This window comes from Armigeres subalbatus, chromosome 1 (assembly GCF_024139115.2).
Source record: "Armigeres subalbatus isolate Guangzhou_Male chromosome 1, GZ_Asu_2, whole genome shotgun sequence".
NCBI lineage: Eukaryota > Metazoa > Arthropoda > Insecta > Diptera > Culicidae > Armigeres > Armigeres subalbatus.
In genome coordinates, this window is record NC_085139.1 from 135,258,514 (window position 1) to 135,278,487 (window position 19,974).

Sequence of the window (19,974 nt, forward strand, 5' to 3'; positions counted from 1 at the left end):
TTTCTGTAGTAGCTCTTCGTATCACACAACAATATAATTCCAATCACAACCTTCGATTTCGAAATGGAACCGTAGACACCTTTCTCTTATTTTTATGTATATATAAGATAAAGAAATTCAGGTTATTTTTCTCTATGGGAACATCCACAAATTACGTAACGCTTAGAGGGGGGAGAGGGGGTTGACCGAAGCGTGACAATCCATACAAAAATTTTCAATGATTCATACAAAAAGTGTTACATAGGGGGGAGGGGAGGTTGAAAATGGCCAGTTTTTGCGTTACGTAATTAATGGATCTTCCCTATGCTCTCTAGTTTAGTCGTCTGTCCCAGTAGTAGTGGGAACTACAAGTAAACGACAAAAAAAATCTAGAATTCAAGAAATAAATTGCTCAATAGCAAAAACGATTCACACATGGATTCAACTGATCTAACTTTCTAATTCCCCAACTCATTCTCTCGATGGTGACAGTTCAGCAGCCCGAGCAATCCTCTTCGCAGTCATTGGGTGTAGCCAAGCGTTAGGCAGTCCTCTTGTTAGTCGTTAGGTGTGGCTGAAATCTGCGATTGATTAGACCAGGGGCGTAGTGAGATCGCTAGTTGACGTTGCGCATTTAACATGGATTTTAAGGACACTCCTGACGTAATCCAAATTTTAAAGTACTCGCATTTTCATGGGCACACCATTTGACACGGAAGTAACGCACAACTGTCATTCTTATTTTTTCACGCATGCTGCGACGCAGCAAAGCTAAAACAATGAAAATGACAGTTGTGCGTTGCTACCGTATCGAATGGTGTGCCCTTGAAAACGCGAGTACTTTAAAAATTGGATACCGTGAGGAGTGTCCTTAATATGGTTTTTGCTAAAATATTACCGAATATTGATAGAAAAAACTATAGTAATGCTATTTTTATTTCGCACCCTTTCTCATGAATTTTTCTGCTTAAATGTCAATATAATGTACTGAAAAGCTACGAATCAGAATTTACTTATGTACATTGCTGAAATTACCATATTCCGTTCATAATTTAACAAAATATGAGTAAAAAACAAGGTGGTGCTATTTTCATTTCGCTCAGTGTATGACCCGAATCGCACTTTGCAATTGTTATAACTTTTAAACTCAACAATGTAAACTTCTGAAACTTCTTGACTTTTCCTATTTTGTGGAAAACTATGTTCCTGAACGTTGATTTACTTTGTATGACGTTTCTGAAAAACTAAAAAAAACTCACACTTAAGGTGTTCGTGACCCGGATTTAACTTAGCACCATCTCAGACAATTTCTTAGCCAAATTCACATGTTTAATAACCGTCAGATCTTAAATTTTCCGAAACTGATCGCAGATTGTTTATCTGTCACATATGTACATCCTGTAATCGTCGGAGGAAGAATCGTCAGTTGGACAATTTGCACAATAATATCACCCATGAGCGATCTTATCACAGTTTTTTTTTTCTCAAAATGTACCCACTACTGTTTTAGAGATGACGAATAACGAATGTAGTCAATATTTGTAGAGATGTTCTCGGTTCTTTAAACCATTTTGGAGTTCAGAACTTTGGTCTACAAGGTCAACTACACTTTGTACAAAACAAATAGCAACCAATGATGACCATACGTGCCCTTAGAGGCCATGCGCATGATCTACGATTGAGATATGTCCAATCCGAATGTTTAAAGTTCTCCAAATAATTATGGAGTTCAGACCAATTGGTCTACCACGCGAACTAGGCTCAATCTGCTGACCTAGGCCTCCCTCTCAACTTTGTATTCTATTAGCAATTGCTCAGTTATTAATTGAAAGCTTTTCTATGCCCGCTATTGCATCAGTATATATTTTGTGTGGCAAGTACAATGGATACACTATAGGTGTCGAGAAAGTTTCCAACCCGAAATCACCCTAGACCGGGCCGAGAATCGTACGCGCCAACTCCGGATTGGCAATCATACGCCTTTGCTCGCAAGGCTACTGGAGACTTCTGGAATAGTTTTTAGGATTAACGATTTAGATATATCCAAACCGGATGTTCTAAGTTCTCCACATCACTCCAGAGCTCAGACCAATTGGTCTAAAAAGACAAGTGGGCTCGATACAAAACCAATAGCCATCCGTGGTGTTCATAGAAGGCCATAGGAGCTATGAACATGATTTACCAATTAGGTATTTCCCAAATGTATGTTCTACGTTTTCCAAATCATTTTGAACTTAAAATCAAATGATCTTTCAAGTCAACTGGGCTCGGTTTAAAACCAGTAGCAACCAATGATGTCCATACATGCCCTTAAAGGCTATGCGCATGATTTACGTTTTAGATATATCCAAATCGGTTGTTCTTAGTCCTCCAAATCATTCTGCAGTTCTAACCAATTGGTCTACTATAAGTCAGTTGGGCTTGATACAAAACCAAAAGTAACCCATGGTGTTCATACAGGCTCTTGTAAGTCATGCAGTTTACGATTGAGATATGTACAAAAACGGTGATACAAATTCATAAAATCATTCCAATTCAAACCAATTTGTTTCCCAGGTCTACTACGTTCAGTACAAAATCACAACCCTTTGTAATCAATCAGGCCCCTGGATATCGTATGCATGGATTATGAACTAGATATTACCAAAACGACCTTCCAAGTTCTCCAAATCTTTCCAGTTAAAACCAATTAGTCTACCATGACAATAACGCTAGATACAAATCCGATAGTAAGCTATCATGTCCATTTAGGTCCCTGAAGTCATGCATATGATCAAAAATTTATAAATATTCTCATACGATATTCTGTGAGTTCCAAACATCGTATTTTAACAAACATGGTAGGGGAAGTGCACCGGTTTTGGCCAACTTAGTGCCTATTTTGGCCAACCCTGAAAAATACATATTTTTCCAAAATAATCGATCAGTTAAAAGCAGCGTTGAATCATGAGGGATATATCTTTTGTTGGAACTGATAAAACCCTCCCGAATTGCTTTATTTTTGGAGTTATTCGCAAAATTGGTCAAATTAGGAACATGGCCAAAACCGGTACAGTTCCCCTACCTAGTTGACTTTGTAAACTAATTCATATGGATCCCTGCGTGGTTTGAAGTATTATGAAAATTCGATTTTGACATATCTACACCATGGGTTGCTATTGGTTTTGTACCAAGCACAATTGACTTGATGGACTAACTGGTCTGGACTTCAAAATGTTTACTCAAGTGCATGGTATGCATCAGCCAAAAGTTTAGGTTTACCCACTATATGGTGAACCTTTCATAAGTTTGTGGTCACTCTCCTGATATGCGTATTAATTCCATTTAGGCCGTACATTATACAATCGATTCCTTTATCGTCGTTACTTGCTTCGAACGCAAACATCACTCCGTAGAAATCCCAAAAGTTTTTGGTCGTTTGTTAACTCCAAACGAAAGGAAGTAGGTCTGCCTTCGTGCTTGCATCTGGGAGAAGAAACCGCCAGTTCAGAGCTGGAAAAGTGTAACTTGTTCGTTCGACATTTCCTGAGTACCTTCAATGCCACCAGGGCCACCGCCGATCAAATAGCTGTTGCAAATCAGTTCACACCGAGGAATGTTTTGGATTTACATGCGTTTATAATCGATGAGCACACCGTTGTGTCAGCCATCAGAAAATTGAAAAGCTTGTACACTGCCGGCCCGGATGGTATTCCGTCTTCTGTGCTCAAGAATTGTTTGAACTCGCTGGCTGCCAACTTAGCCAGGATTTTCACACTGTCGCTCCAGGAGGGAAAGTTTCCTGATGAATGGAAGATGTTGCACATGTTTCCCGTTTACAAAAAAGGCGACAAAAGGAATGTACAAAATTACCGAGGCATCACATCCTTATGTTCTTGCTCCAAGGTATTCGAAACTATCATGAATGACGCTTTATTCAGTGCCAGTAAAGCGTACATTTCTACAGCACAGCACGGCTTCTATCCAAAGCGCTCTGTAGAAACGAATTTAATAGAGTTTGTTTCGCTTTGTGTTCGTTCGTTGTGTTCGTTCGACTCCGGTGGTCAAGTTTTAGCAGTTTATACGGATTTAAAAGCAGCGTTCGACCGCATGGAATATTGCTTGCAAAGTTAGAACAACTTGGAGTTAGTCGTCATCTAGTGTGCTGGTTCAAATCATATCTGTCTGATTGTTTGCTTTCTGTGAAAATCGGTTCTTCACAGTCTGAATACTTCTCCAATACTTCTGGTGTACCACAAGGAAGTAATCTGGGACCTCTCTTGTTCACGCTGTTTATCAACGAACTCTCCCGACTGCTACCTCCTGGTTGTCGCTTGTTTTATGCAGATGATGTTAAAATGTTTATGATTATCAACAGCATCGAGGATTATGAAGAACTGCAATCGCGTGTGGATAGAATGGCGAACTGGTGCTCTGCTAATCTCCTGGCGCTCAGTATTCAAAAATGTAATGCTATTTCCTTTTACTGGAAAAACAAGCCGATAGTTTTTGATTATTGTATCTCTGGTACCCTCGAGAGAGTGAATAAGATTAAGGATTTAGGAGTCACACTGGATCAAGACATGACATTCAAACCGCACTATAACGACATCATCGCAAAAGCTAATAGGCAACTCGGATTCATTTTCAAACTATCTGAAGACTTCCGGGACCCTCATTGCCTAAAATCTCTGTACTGCTCTCTAGTTCGTTCTATCCTTGAATTTTGTGCAGTAGTTTGGAGCCCTTATCAAGGCTAGAAACCGTGCAGCGTAGATTCGTGCGTTATGCACTCCGGCACCTACCATGGAGGGATCCCGCTCATCTTCCCGCATAAGAGGATCGATGTAGACTACTTGGTATTGACACTCTTCAATTGAGAAGGAATAGATCGCAGGTTGCCTTCGTGGCCAAAATCGCGACTGGTGAAATTGACTCTCCGGAACTTCTGATGAGATTAAATATGTATGCTCCGGAACGAACAATGTGTTAACGAGATTTCCTGCACCTTTCGCCACGTAATCGAATGTATGGCATGAATAAACCTTTCCGTGCTGCTGTGGCTGCTTTTGACAGCATTTATAGGCTATTTGATTTTAACTTACCATTGACCACCTTTTTAAGAAGATTGTAATCGTTTAATGTACACTTGTTTAAAATTTACTATATTCATTAAGACCACTAAATGTCAGATGAATCTATACAATAAACATAAACATAAACATATTGTCTGAAGTACAGTTCTAGACGGTTTGTTTGGAAGCTTGCTTTCTTAAATATGTATTTTGCCTCAATTGAAATGTTTATTTGAATTGTTATATCAAGATTACCCTGCCTGTGTCCAAGAACTCACTCTTAGGATGTTCTAATCATATTCACCCATATTCTTGTTTACGGACGAACAAAACTTTCGAACGAATGCAGTTCGTTCGAATCGTTTCCCCATTTAATTTTGCTGGCGTAAACGAGAATGCGCTTCAGCTTTCGTTCGAAAGCGCGTTCGTACGTAAACAAGAATAAGGGTGATTAACTCGAATTTGACATAGCAATATCTCAGGCATTTCTCAGCCAAATTTACCTGTTTGTATACCCAAAGTAATCGTCAGTTCATCAATTTCTCGAAACTGACCTCAGATTAATGATCGGCCACACCTGCACTCTGCAATTAACAGTGGATAAATCGACAGTTGGGCTCTTTTATATTATATGGACAGAAATTGCACAATAAAACCGCGCAAATGAGATTTTATTTTTTTTCTGGAAAATGTTTTTTTTCTGAAAATGAAAAACACATCACACATCAGGCCATTAGAAAGTGTGCGTATGATTTACGATTTAGATATTTCCAAACGGATGCTGTACGCACAACCACTGAGGGTCTGTATGTTCATGATTAGTTGCTGTCAATTTTCTACCGAGTCTAATTGGCCTAGTAGAACAATTAGTTCAAAGTCCAGAACGATGTGAAGGGCTTAGATCATCGCATTTTATCATGTCTAACTCAAAAATCATATTCATGGCCCCAATGGACCTGTATAGACATGATGCATTGCTATAAATTTCCAGCCGAACCTAGTTGACCTAGTAGAACATTTGGTTCGAACTTCATAATGGTCTTGACCATAGTATTTGGTCATTTCTTAATCAAAAATCATACACATGGCCTCAAAAAGCTTGTATGGACATGATGGCTTGCTATCGATTTTGTTCCGGACATAGTTGATCTGGAAGACCAATTGGGCTGAAATACAAAATGATTTGGAGTACTGAGAACATCCGGTTAAAAGAAATTTTTCCCCCGTTGATTCCACCAGGAAATGCTCCGAAAGTGCCTCCTGGAATTCCTCCAGCAGTTCCTTCAGGAATTCCTCCATAAGTTCCTCCGGAAGATCCTCCAGGAATTCCTTCTAAGGTTTCTCATGGAATTCCTCCGGAAGTTTTTCCAGGAACTCCTCTGGAAGTTTTTCCAAGAGTTCATCCAGGAGTTTTTCCGGAAGTTCCTCCAGAGGTTCGTCCAAGAGTTCCTCCAGAAGTTCGTCCAGGAGTTTTTTGGAGGTTTCTTTCAGAAAGAAATTTCTTCAGAAGTTCCTTCAGGAGTCCCTCCGGAAGTTTTTCCAGGAATTTCTCCGGTAGTTCTTCCGGGAATTCGTCCGAAAGTTCCTCCAGAGCTCATCCTGGAGTTTCTCCGGAAGTTCCTCCAGAGGTTCGTCCAAGAGTTCCTCCAGAAGTTCGTCCAGGAGTACTTTTGGAGGTTTCTCCAGAAATTTCTTCAGAAGTTCCTTCAGGAGTCCCTCCGGAAGTTCTTCTAGGAATTTCTGCGGTAGTTCTTCCAGGAATTCCTCCGGAAGTTTCTCTAGGATTTCCACCTGGAATTCGATCCGAAGTTCCTCAGAGATTTCTCCGGAAGTTCCTCCATGAATTCGTCCGGAAGTTCATCAAGGAATTTCTCTGGAAGCGCCTCCAGGAATTCTTCCGGTAATTTCTTAAAAAAAATTCATGAATGCTTTAGGATGTTTGCTCAAGAAATCCCCGAGAAGTTCTGTAACTTCTTAAATAATTACTCATAGAATTTCTCCTAAAATTTTCTCTGGAGTTCCTCAAAAACTCCTCCAAGAACACTTCATAAATTACTTCACGAACACCACATAAATTACCACGAGGGCACTTCAAATATTTCTTCTGAAATTAAAAAAAAACTTCCAGGAACTCTTGAAGAACATCCTATGGAAATTAGATTGCGAAATCTAGATCTAAAAAATCTTACGCTCATTCATCTGGGAATTCTTCCAGAAATTTCTACCCCAAAATTCCTCCAGGGATTCTCCCGGAGAGTGGTTCACAAATAAAATTAATTCTCCGGAAATTTGTTTAGAAATTCTACCAAAAAAATTCCAAGAACTCCTTCACAACTTTCAAGGATTTCCCAGGCAATTCCCACGGAAACTTCTCCATGATTTCTCCATGAATTCGCCCAGAAACCTTAAAGGATTTTTCTGGGAAATTCGCTTGAAAACTCCTCCCAAATACCATAAGGAGAGTACTCCAAAAATTCTCCCGCTTTTTCTTTACACTCTAATTTTAGTAAAAAAAAATGTAACAATATTCAAAAGAACTACAAAGTAGGCACTGAACCCTTAATATAAGGGTGGGTGGTAAAAGGCTGCATCTGAAAAGGAAATATCATTCAATTGGGCTTAGGTTTGTTTTGTTTTGTAATCTTTAAAGTAATCAATTTGCTCATGTTATTATTTAAAATAAATATCAAAAACTTAACAGCAGCAAGTGAAAAAAAATGTCTCAAATTACATTTAAGATTAGTTACACTGGATAACAAAGTAAATTACAATATTGGTAAGCAAAACATATTCTGGACCTGTGAGCTACAAGAGCGTAAAGCCAATTAATGCACAGGTTCGAAACGCGCCTTTCGTTGCACAACTCGCTCATTGTTAACGGAGGAGTTTTTAGCCTATGCAATAAAAAACATCTTATCCTCTTTGTGTAAAGCCACAACAATTAGAAGGACCAACTACATTGTAAATCATTGTTCCGTGAACAAAGCATATGTAGTATTCTAATCATCAAGCAATGGGGTGAAGAGCTACTTTAACAGCAAATGTTATTATTGTGTTGTGTTGTTTGAGATCTTATAACAACACAGTGGGCTGGAATTTTCTTTCTTACCAAGCAACTGCTATCCAGTTTTAAATATATTTACTTTACCACTTTTTAAAATATAAACAAAAAATCATGTACAGGTAAAAATATTCATTCTTCATACATTCGTATATTATAATAATATAAACAAAAACGAAACATTAATCAATGAAAATTCATAAAGAACAATAAGACGGATAATAATGGCCAAAAATACGCACTGAATGACATAAATTAAACAAGGAGGACAATAAACTCAATCAAATGGTCTAGCCAATTATTTTTAATACTTTTAAATTTGAAGCATTCGATTTAAACCTATCTGCCTACATTCAGTTCGACGCCATTGTAAAGTTTTGCCATACTTTGTTATGGCGTGGTAAACATACATCTTATATCGAACTATGTCCAAAAACAAAGTAAAATCTGCCTCTGTATTTTATGAAAAAAAAAACTCACTTCATGTGGATTTTATAATTCTGATTTGCCCACAAAATATTCCGTAATCATACAAAAATTAAATTAATATGAAATAACTCTATAAGAAAAAAGATTTCAAAGCTTTTACCGCTAATACGATAATCGTGGAAAACGTTGAAATAAAGTGGAAATTATCGAGCTTGATTTACTGGCAAAAGTCTTAAAACAAAATAGAATGTCGAAAAAAAAAACAAATGTTAAAACAACCCAGTTGGATCATAACGTTGCAAATGTTTATATAACACATATTACTGAAATTGAGGAAAATGTGCCTAGCCTGTTCGAATTGGAAACACGGAAGAGAAAATACCTATTTATTATATCGTTTACTAGGTAACCGATACATGAAGAAACCAAATTGAAATTCTAAAAGTCAAAAGACTTGAATTTGAATGACGCAAAAAAAAAGACAAAAATGCAAGTAATCTCAACTAGAACCAAACAATAATTGAGAGAAGAAGTACGACAGATTAAAAAGTCTAATAAAGAGGAAATTGTTAAATTCGTTTGGGAGGGTTTTTTTTTAAATAATAAGTGTGGATGTTTTCGAATGCAGATCAGTTTTTGTAAACATAAAACAGGGGAAAATATTCAGCACATCATTGGATGTATTTCTTTTAAATTTATTCAGCCATATCATGAAAAACAGCAAGCGATCGCCCAACAAATGTTTCTTTCATCTTTTTTTATATTTTTCATGCTTTCATGTAACAACAAATTTTATTAAAAAGATTTGATGAAATACGGATAATGGCTAAAAAAAATTTACTACAATTCACACCTACCAACGATCGCAATATTCTGAGGAATCGAATAATATTTTTCATGAAGTGGCTGAGTTGTCAATCGTGTTTTTGTTAGTTCGACTGCTTATGTTCTATTAGAATCATAATTGTTGTACAGACATTAGCAGACAAAACCTCAGAATTCAATATGGTCGATTTTTTTATGCTGATATCTTTAATTATTCATTAAATATAAATATATTTATATTTTTGCATTACAGACCATAGATTTCATAATGGATCTACTTTTATAAGTTTTAGTTTTTAATATAAACTCACCGAATAATTACATCGAGTTTCATGAGAATAAAGCACAATTATTAATACTGTTTTCTGTGCAATATTTAACTTATTATTTTAAGATGTTTGCAATAAACATTTCGTTTTAGAGAGTTCTATCATTTCTGTGTTTGTTTGGTGGTGCTAATATGAATAACTTAATGAGATTGTTTTAAAAAGGGGAAGTTTTATAACATTTCAACTCATTTTAATTAGGTAATTTATGCGAAAACTAGGATAATAACCAGAGCAAATACACAGTGCTGGACGACTACAATATACTCCAACACTTATCTGCTCAAGCATAGAACTTATATACGGTTAGAATAGAACAGATTATATTTTATACTTGGAAGCAATATAACCGGTTTGATACATTAAATTATGTCCACGTAAAGTGGCAATCGTACTTTAATGACTATATTAATAGATAACGGATGATTGCAACAGCTGGGAAACTACAATATACTAATCGACCCATTTATTTTACTGTAAAAAAAATCAATCTGCTTATTGCTGAACAGAGCGGGAATGGCTGCACAGGGTGCGACAAATCTTCGTAGGACCAATAGACAAGCAAGATGTATTGTGGAGACAACTCACCGGAACATCTTATTTGACCAGCGTGTGTGCATGAATGAGCAAAGCGAATGTGTGAAAGTTTGAAAAATATTTGAGCATGTGGAAAACTGCATGTTTCTGCTTCGATAATCAAATGCAAATACATATACAAAAACCTATTTATATTCATTCATATATAGCCGACAAGTTATAATCACTGATCAAAAATACTCAAAAGCTAGGTGTAATAAACCGGAAATACGTAAACGAATTGACAACAATAAATACTTGAACTATCAAACCTCGTTAATGGAAAAGTCAAACTCGGAACCACTATTCAACTATCATTAAAATGCTATCTAACCGAAACACAAATATAAACAATAGCTAGAGAAGGCCCGGAGTATGACAATAATTTTTTGCAGCTGAATGATAAAATCAATAACATGACATCTTTTACCTGTATACAAATATGAAGAAAGGAACTTCGACTTTGTTTTACTTCGAAACTTACTCCGATGCAATCAGGAATAAAATATTCATACAATCATATTCAGATCGGTTTGAACCCAATGGGAAGCATATGTTCTGGCATGAGGAGCTTATCTATAAACAGTAAGTCACATACTCAATATGACTGGTGGAAAAAAAGTTTTCATGCTGATAATAAAATGTAAAACATACCAAGCAAACAATTATTAAACTGAACTTATGTCATACCTGAAAGAGCTGAATAAAACGATCAAATCAAACATCAACAATGCTCCACTATGTCACAGTGCCATTCTGTTTGTTTCAAATATATCACGTCACGTCTCAAAGATTCAATACTCCGTTAGGGGGTTCCAATTCTCGCTCAAAGTGAACAATTGTTCATTTGAATTTTCGTCGAAGTGCCTACGTCATCATTGTCCAAACGCAAGTTCTGGAGAACTACGCTACTTTCGTTCATACGATACTTTATGTGAGTATAATTGACCTAACTAATATCAATATTAAGAAAACAGTTAAGCCAAGGCCTCATTCAGTCGAGTACCTAAATTTGTAGGTGACTCGCAAAATGGGTTTGTTGTGGTTCATAAGCTTTTGTGGGGCCTGGATACATGCCTAAATCGTCCTATCAAGTTGAGTTGCACATTAGTTATTTTGACTTTTTTTTTATTTATTTAAATCAATTCATTCGATCAGTTTTTAGATTTGTGCTACTATAGGACAGTTGGCTCATAAGAAAAACTGATTTAGCTTAATAATTAATCCCAACTTTGAATGCTTTACCGATTTTTTTTGTTTCGACTCCCGAGTAAGTAATTTATATTTTAAAATCAATTTCTGAATATAACTGACAAAACCACTTGCTGAGCATCAGCAAATCAAATATTGCTGAGCAAATATAACGAGCCTCAGTTAAAAACGCTTCTTATTTTCTTATTCACAGCCATTGTAACCCAGAACTGGGGCGTTATCGCCTCGCTGTATATAGTCAAAACGTCAGGTATTTTCAAACATTATTTAATACTGTATTGTAAAAGCATTATTGTAAAATTCCTGGAATTTCTGAGAAGATTCAAAGAAGTATCGTTTAAACATTCATTTATGAATTCCTTCGAAAAATACTCCAGAAATTAGTTTGGAAATAAATCAAGAAATTTATTTGATAATTCCTCCAGATATTCCTCCGAAAGTTTATTTTTTTAACCTTAGAAGATTATTTAGGAATTAGGAATTTGGGTATTCCTTCGGAGATTCCTTACAAAATTTCTCCGAAAATTCCTTAAGAATTTTCATTACGGATTTCTTCAGAAAATCCTTTACGATTTTTTTCGGAAATTGCTTAAGGAATGCTTTCGGATTTTGTTCCACGAATTCTTACATTCTCCTTCGGAGACTCCTTGAGGAATTCCTTTGGAAGTTTCTTTAGCAATTCCTGCGGAAATTTCTTAAGGAATTCCTTAAAAAATTCCTTTCGAAATTTTTCCGGCAATTTTTTCATGAATCGCTGGAAAGAATTCTTCTACATATCCATAAGGAATTCATTCAAAATTTGCCTAAGGAATTTTTTCAGAACTTCTTCCAGCAATTCCTTTAAAACATTCTCCGGGAATTCTTCCGGAACTTCCTGCAGGAATTTCTTTGAAAATGCCTTCATCTTTCCGAAAGTCTTTTAGTGTTTGTTGTTTATTTTTGGATTTTTTTTTTCGAAAGTTCAATAAGTATCTACATCGCAAACAGCTTCATTTTCGAATAATTTCAAAGGATTTCCTGAAAGATCTTTCGAAAAAAAAATCTGGACACATCTCGAGGGACGAGGGACATGTATTCGAGATCAAGGCCCGCCAACACTTCCCTAATAGGCTTTGGTTGTTTTCCTCGGACCCGGAGATGTTCAGTTAATGCAGATCTGGGGCCGCGATTCTCCTCGCACGCCCACACGACATGATCAATGTCCTGATAATCCTCGCCGCAAACACAGAGATTGCTTTCCGAGAGCCCCACTCTGAAAAGATGTGCATTTAAAGTGTAGTGATTGGACATTAGACGACACATGGTTCGAATGAAGTCTCGTCCTATATCCAATTTTTTGAACCATGGACGCTTCGACACCTGTGGGCGAATTGAATACAGCCATCTACCCAGCAACCCATTTGTCCATTTCTGCTGCCAGCTGATCAAGGTTTCCTGACGAACTAATGAGAAAAATTCATCGAAGGTGATTAGCCGATCGTAAATATCACCTTCCATAGCGCCCACCTTAGCCAAAGAGTCCGCTTTCTCATTTCCCGGGATCGAGCAATGAGAAGGGACCCAAGCCATGGTGATTGTGAATGACCTTTTTGATAAAGCACTCAAAGCTTTCCGTATCCCGGTTAGAAGATACGCTGAGTGCTTTACAGGTTTCATTGTCCTAACAGCCTCCAAGGTACTTAGACTGTCGGTGAAGATAAAGAAGTGGTCAGGAGGTAGGGATGCAATATGCTCAAGTGAATAGTGTACCGCAGCTAGCTCAGCGGTATACACGGAACAAGGCATTTTCAGCTTAAAGTAGGCGCTATGAAAAACGTTAAAAACACCGAAACCAGTAGAGTCATCCATTTTTGACCCGTCTCCCGAAGAAAGTCTGGTATTCCATGAACCTCCTGCTTCATGGACAGATCAAAAGTAACAGAGGAACTGTAAGAGTCTAAGAAATTAGCACGATTGGTGTCAACCGAAGATGGGCTTACCTCCAGCGTCATATACCAGTGGTAAATACTCATGAATCGAAATTGAGGGTTTTGTTCGAGCAGCTTCTCGAAGTTGTCAATGACCAATGGATTGAGAACCTCACAGCGGATGAGAAACCGGAGCGATAATTCCGCGAAACGATTTGTCAGAGGCAGTACTCCCGCAAGTACTTCCAGACTCATCGTATGAGTCGAGTTCATACAACCCAACGCGATACGGAGACAGCGGTACTGAATCCGTTGAAGCTTCAGCATGTGTGTTTTAGCCGCGGACTGGAAGCAGAAACTACCGTATTCGAGAACCGACAGAATGGTTGTTCGGTACAACGTGATAAGATCTTCGGGATGCGCTCCCCACCAAGTTCCCGTTATCGTTCGCATGAAGTTGATTCTTTTCTGGCATTTTTGTGTCAGATACACAATGTGCTTCCCGAAGGTACATTTCGAATCGAACCAGACCCCGAGGTATTTAGAAGACATGCTATGAGTGATTGTCTTACCCATCAGTTGGAGCGGGAACTTTGCCGGCTTATGTTTTTTGAAAAAACAACCATCTCAGTTTTCTCCGGAGAGAATGTGATACCCAGCTTTAAAGCCCAAGTAGACAAATTGTCCAGAGTATCTTGCAATGGTCCTTGCAGATCAACTGCGGTTGGCCCCGAAACGGATACAACACAATCATCTGCAAGCTGTCTTAACGAGCAATTTGGCATGAGACATTCATCAATGTCTCTGACGTAAAAATTGTAAAGAAGGGGGCTTAAACATGAGCCCTGGGGGAGACCCATGTAGCTAATTCGTGAAGTTGCCGAGTCACCATGAGAAAAACTCATACGCTTCTCTGACAACAAATTGTACAAATAGTTGTTCAAAATTGGTGAAAGTCCACACTCGTGGAGTTTGTCGGATAAGACATCGACGCAAACTGAATCAAAAGCCCCCTTAATGTCCAAAAACACTGAGCCCATTTGCTCTTTTTTAGCGAAGGTAAGCTGAATTTCTGAAGAAAGCAACGCAAGACAGTCGTTCGTTCCCTTACCTCTGCGGAAACCAAATTGTGTATCTGACAACAAACCATTCGATTTAATCCATTCGTCTAGCCGGAAGAGAATCATCTTCTCCAGCAGCTTCCGAAGACAGGACAACATCGCGATGGGGCGATACGAATTGCAATCCGACGCGGGTTTTCCAGGCTTTTGGATGGCTATCACCCTCACTTGCCTCCAATCATCCGGGACAATGTTGCACTCCAGTAACTGGTTGAACAAGCTCAATAGGCGCCTCTTCGCGACGTCTGGGAGGTTTTTGAGCAAATTGAACCTTATTCTATCCATCCCTGGAGCAGAATTGTTACATGAAAGGAGACCCCTATCATCCCTGTCAGCAAAAGCATCACGTGACACTTGCTTAACCGGCACCGAATCCGGACAAACTTTCTTCGCGAAATCGAGTATCCACCGCGACGAGCTTTCACGATCTTCGTTTACGGACGACGCGTTGCGCATTCTTCTCCCGACGGTCCACAGAGTTTTCATTGAGGTCTCGCGCGATAATCCTTCAACAAAAGTGCGCCAATATCCACGTTTCTTCACTTTGACCAGCTTTTTGAACTGGGTCTCGAGCGCGATGTACCGTTTGTGAAGAACGATCGATCCGTGTTTCCGAAATTCCTTAAACGCGTTGGATTTCTCACGATAGAGCTGTGAGCACGCAGTGTCCCACCACGGACTATGTGGTTTCCTACGAACCGAAGCTCCTGGCACCGGCCGGCGTTGTGCATGGAGAGCGCTGTCAATAACCAACTGAGATAGAAACTGGTACTCTTCCCGCGGTGGAAGTGTTTCTAACGACTGTATGCCATCAGTGATGGCCTCCCCATATTTCCCCCAATCGATGTGCTTTGTGAGGTCATATGAGAGGTCGATAGAAGCGCATTGATTATGTCCATTGGAAATTAAAACTTCGATCGGCAAATGATCACTACCATGGGAATCTTGAACCACCTTCGAAGTACAGTCCAACGATAATGAGCTCGAACAAATGGAAAGATCTAGACGACTATCTTTTGCTGGAGGAGCCACTCGTGTAACTTCTCCTGTATTCAAAATTGTCATATTAAAGTCGTCGCAGAGGTCGTATATCATTGATGAACGGTTGTCGTCATACAGTTCCCCCCAGCCTGTTCCGTGGGAGTTAAAATCTCCCAAGAGCAACCGTGGCTCGGGCATAACCGAGCAGATGTGCGAGAGATCCCTACGAGATATCGCGGTGTTTGGAGGAAGATATATCGAGGCGATACTGAGGTCTTTTCCTCGAATAGTCACCTGACATGCGACAGCTTCGGTGCCTGACATCGGAGCAAAATCGACCCTATAGAAGGAGTGCTGTTTTTTGATCCCTAAAAGCACCCCTCCATATGGATTTGCCCGATCGCGGCGAATGATGTTAAAATCAGGAAAATGAAGGTTTACATCTGGTGTTAGCCATGTTTCACATAAAGCAAAAACATCGCATTGTAATTTGTTAACTAAAAATTTAAAAATATCTAATTTTGGAAGAATACTTCGACAGTTCCACTGTAGAATCGAAATCATATGAGCCTTATCGACGAAATTAGTCATCGAAGGATACGAATGACTCGAGGAGGGGCATTTTTGAAGCCAGCTGCTTCAGGAGAGGAGTCAGAATAGGAAGAACAGTTTTGACCATGTTCTTCACGGGGTCGGAAGCATCGAAGAAGTTGAGGATGAGCTCCACAATGCCAGAAAGTGTGAACATTGGAGCGCTCGGAGGTTGTTGTGCTCGCTCTCTATGCTCTCTTTCTGGCTGAGAAATCGCAAAAATTGGGGCATCTGGGATTTTAGATGTCCCCGGGAGCGGTGGGAACTCTCGTTCATTCTGATGTGAAACCACAAAAGTTGAACGTTTTTGAGTTCCACCTGCGTTTGATTTCGCCATGTTGGAATGGGGATCACTTTGAGGCTGTTTTCTAGGCTTTTTCGAGGGACGCTGGCTTTGTTTTACTCGTTTCCTCGTTGAGCCTTTGAAAACAAAGGCCCCATTTCCAATTTCAGAGTCAGAGCTACCTTGATCGTCCAAAGGAAGAGACGAGTAGATGGTTTCAGAAACAACCAGCGAAGCGGCCTTCTGCAGCATTTCGGTGTAACTTCGACGAGACCGCTGTTGAAGAGACCGTTTCTGGTGAATTCGCCGCTGTATGTACGTCGGACAAGCTTCAAGAGCATGTGGAGGGCCTTCGTTGCAATAGACACATTTCGGTGCCGTCTTGCACGCGCCACCCACATGCTTCTCTCCGCATGATGCACAGCGAGGTTTATTGCAGCAGTACTGAGCGGTGTGGCCCAGCTGCTTGCAATTAACACAATTCATCACCTTCGGTACATACAACCGAACAGGTAGTCGAAGTTTGCCAATCACTACGTAGTCAGGCAGCGCGGACCCGGAGAAGGTGACGCAGAAAGAATCAGACGGAGAATAAACTCGCTTCTCTCCCTCCTGCGACACCGAATACATTTGCTTGCAATCCAGTATCGCAACAGGAGGCAAAGAAGCGTTCTTGAAACGACCGAAACCTTGTTTCAAATCGTCGCATGTCATACTCCCCTCCGTCACCACCCCCGCGATCTCGCACGCTGCTGACGGTAAGTAAACTCTATATTCGAGAGTGAAAAGCTCACAGGTGGCAATCTCGTTGGCCTGTTTGCGATCACTGACCGTGACACGGAGACTACTGGACCCGACCATGTCAATGGTCATGACGCTTTTCCAGATCTCTGCTGATCTGACTAATATTCAAGCGTTTGCCTTTGGGTCGGAAAAAAACAACATATGGCCCACTAGAGTCGGGAGGGTAGGCCTTGAGGCGGAGGGTCGTGAGGGGAGAAGTACCATTATTCACTGGACTTATGGTAGTAGTGTTGCTTATTTCCATTCTACTCTGGGATGGAACACCAGAATGCAACAAAGGGTCATTGGATAGGGAATTCGACGAACCTTCACCGCCTTCGCCTTCGTGCATTGCGGAGACCAAGCGTCCCGCTGCAGCGAGGCACACACACACTTATTTAAAGAACACTTATCACAGGGAGAGTAAAAAAAATACGCAAAAATAACTATTTATCTAACAGGGAGGGGAATGGAAGAAACAAAAACTAACTACAGACTATAATAACTTATCGATAAAGATGGTAAAGAATAGGGAGACAACGAGGGGAAATTTCAAACACTTAGCTTTCTACTGCTGCGTCGACGGCTGCTTACGATTGCTGCAGTACGCACTAGACGATAGCACGTGGTACGACGCCCGAGGCGTATGTGTTGGTCTTCTTCTCACCAACCGCCACTGCGAACAGATGGCTTGGACTGCACTGGTGGCGATGATCCGATCGACGTTTGCTGCTGTCTACCTGCACACCACGAAAGACGACGGCGTGCGGGGGGCAGCGATGAAGCGATGAAGATTGGCTTGGCTGATGCGCACGATGACGCTGGCTTTGCAAACACGCGATTTTTGCAGAAAACGCGCGAAAACTCAATTTACGGATACTTAATTGCTTCGCAAATAAGCTCCGCTTCCTTGTCACAGCTAAGAGAAATCCTTCACTTGACACAAGCGGTAAAAACTCGAGAGAACGACGAGGAAAAAACCGAACAAGGACCCGGAGGTACAAGACTGACGACTGTCTCGCACGGTAGCTCGACATGGAATGATTTGATTATTTATGTAATGAAATTCTGGAGAAGTTCCCGAATAAATTTTTGGAGGCGATTTTGAAGAAATTTGTGTTGGGTTTAGTGCAGGAATTTCCAAATAAATTTTTGAAGGCATTCCCAAAAGAGAACCTGAATGGATTTTCGAAAATAATTCCTAAAGGAACTTCTAAAAGAGTTTTTGAAGGTAAAATACTTCCCTAAAGAATTCCTAAAGGAATTTACAGAGGAATCCATAAAGGTATTTTCGAAGGATTTTATGATAGAATTCCCGAAGGAATTCTCGAAGAAAATTACGAAGAAATTCCTAATAGAGTTTCAGAGAAAATGCCCAATGGTATTTCTGATGTAATTCCTAGGTTTCTTCAAGAATTCCTTTGGAATGTTTCCCAGTAATTAATTCGCAATTTCCTCCAGAGATTCCTTTGGAGATTCGTTAAGGAATTCCCTAGGAAATTGCATCAAAAAGTTCTACAAAAACGAATTCCAGAAAGTTCTTCGAAAATTCTTTCGGATATTCCTTGAAATTTGTCTCAGGAATTACGTCAGAATTTCCTCCAGGTATTCCTTTATTTAAAAAACCTTAGGAAATTCATTAAGGTTCGTTCTTTTTGGAAATTTCATAGGAAATTTCTTTAGGAATTGCTTCATAAAATCCTTTAGGAATTCTTGCATAATTCCCTTAGAAATTCTTCCGGATAAACCTTACGAAAATAATTCGCAAATTCCTTTTGAAATATCGACGGAAATTATTCTAGAATTCCTCTAAAAATTCCTTCAGAAATTCATTTACAGATTTCTTCGGAAATATGTTTAGTCTTTGATAGTTTGCTTAGGAATTTCTTCGAAAATTAATATGGAGGATTATTTTAGGAATTCCTTCGGGTTTTTAAGAAAAAAAAACTTTGGATTTTTTTTTAGAAATTCCTCTAGGGGTTCCTTAGCAAGTTCTTTGACAACTTTTCCTTAAATTCCCATAGGAATTCTTTCAGAACTACCTTAAGTAATTCCTTGGGAATTTATACGGGTAATCCTTTGAAAATTCTTTGGTAACTTTAGGAAGAAGTTCTTGGATATTTCCCTTAGTAATTCCGTCACAATATTCTCCATTTCTTTTGATGTCGGGAACTCTTCTGAAATTCATTCAAAGAAATTTCTTCGGAAATTCGGAAATTCTTCTAGGAATTCCCTAGAACATTTTTTCGAAATTTACTGAAAAGATTCTTTCTGATTTTTCTGCGGGAATTCCTTCGGTTCCTTAATGTAAAATTATAAAATACCTATACACATAATAAGCAAGGCCTGCGTGCCCAAACCTTCATTCCTTATGACGAATAAACGAGTCTACATTCAGCATGCAAGCAAACAAGCTAGTTCGGTTTTGTATTTCCTTGGTGTGATTTGTGGGAAGTCAGTCGTGGGATCAATAGTGAAGTTGGTCAAGTTCGGACGAAGTATTTTTACACTAAGTTCTTTCGAAAAATCCTTCAAAAATTTTGACAGAAATGTCTTCATAAACTCTTTCCGCTATTCCCTCGGAGAGTCCTTTCTGAACCCCTTCAAAAATATTTTCAGCATTTTTTCCGGAAATTGTTTTAGGACTTCTTTCTAAAACAATTTCATTCCTTAATAAATTTCCGAATGAAATCCTAAAAGAATATTCTATAGTTTTACCTGTGGTTTTACTAAGTAATTTCCCAACGAGAACCTTAATGGTTTTTGAAAAAAATCCTATATGAGTTTCCGCAGTTTCCATAGGGTTTTACAAAGGAATCTCTAATGAAACGACAAAAAAAATCTAG

The 19,974-nt window shown here is 39.2% G+C and overlaps 1 long non-coding RNA gene across 1 annotated transcript; it reads left to right on the top strand.

Annotated features, from left to right (window-relative positions):
- The first annotated feature begins 6,405 nt into the window (after positions 1-6,405).
- LOC134206584 (uncharacterized) lies at positions 6,406-9,600 on the top strand. Its single transcript, XR_009978293.1, has 2 exons — positions 6,406-7,656; positions 7,772-9,600. It is a non-coding gene; the product is annotated as an uncharacterized LOC134206584 (long non-coding RNA).
- Positions 9,601-19,974: the final 10,374 nt, after the last annotated feature.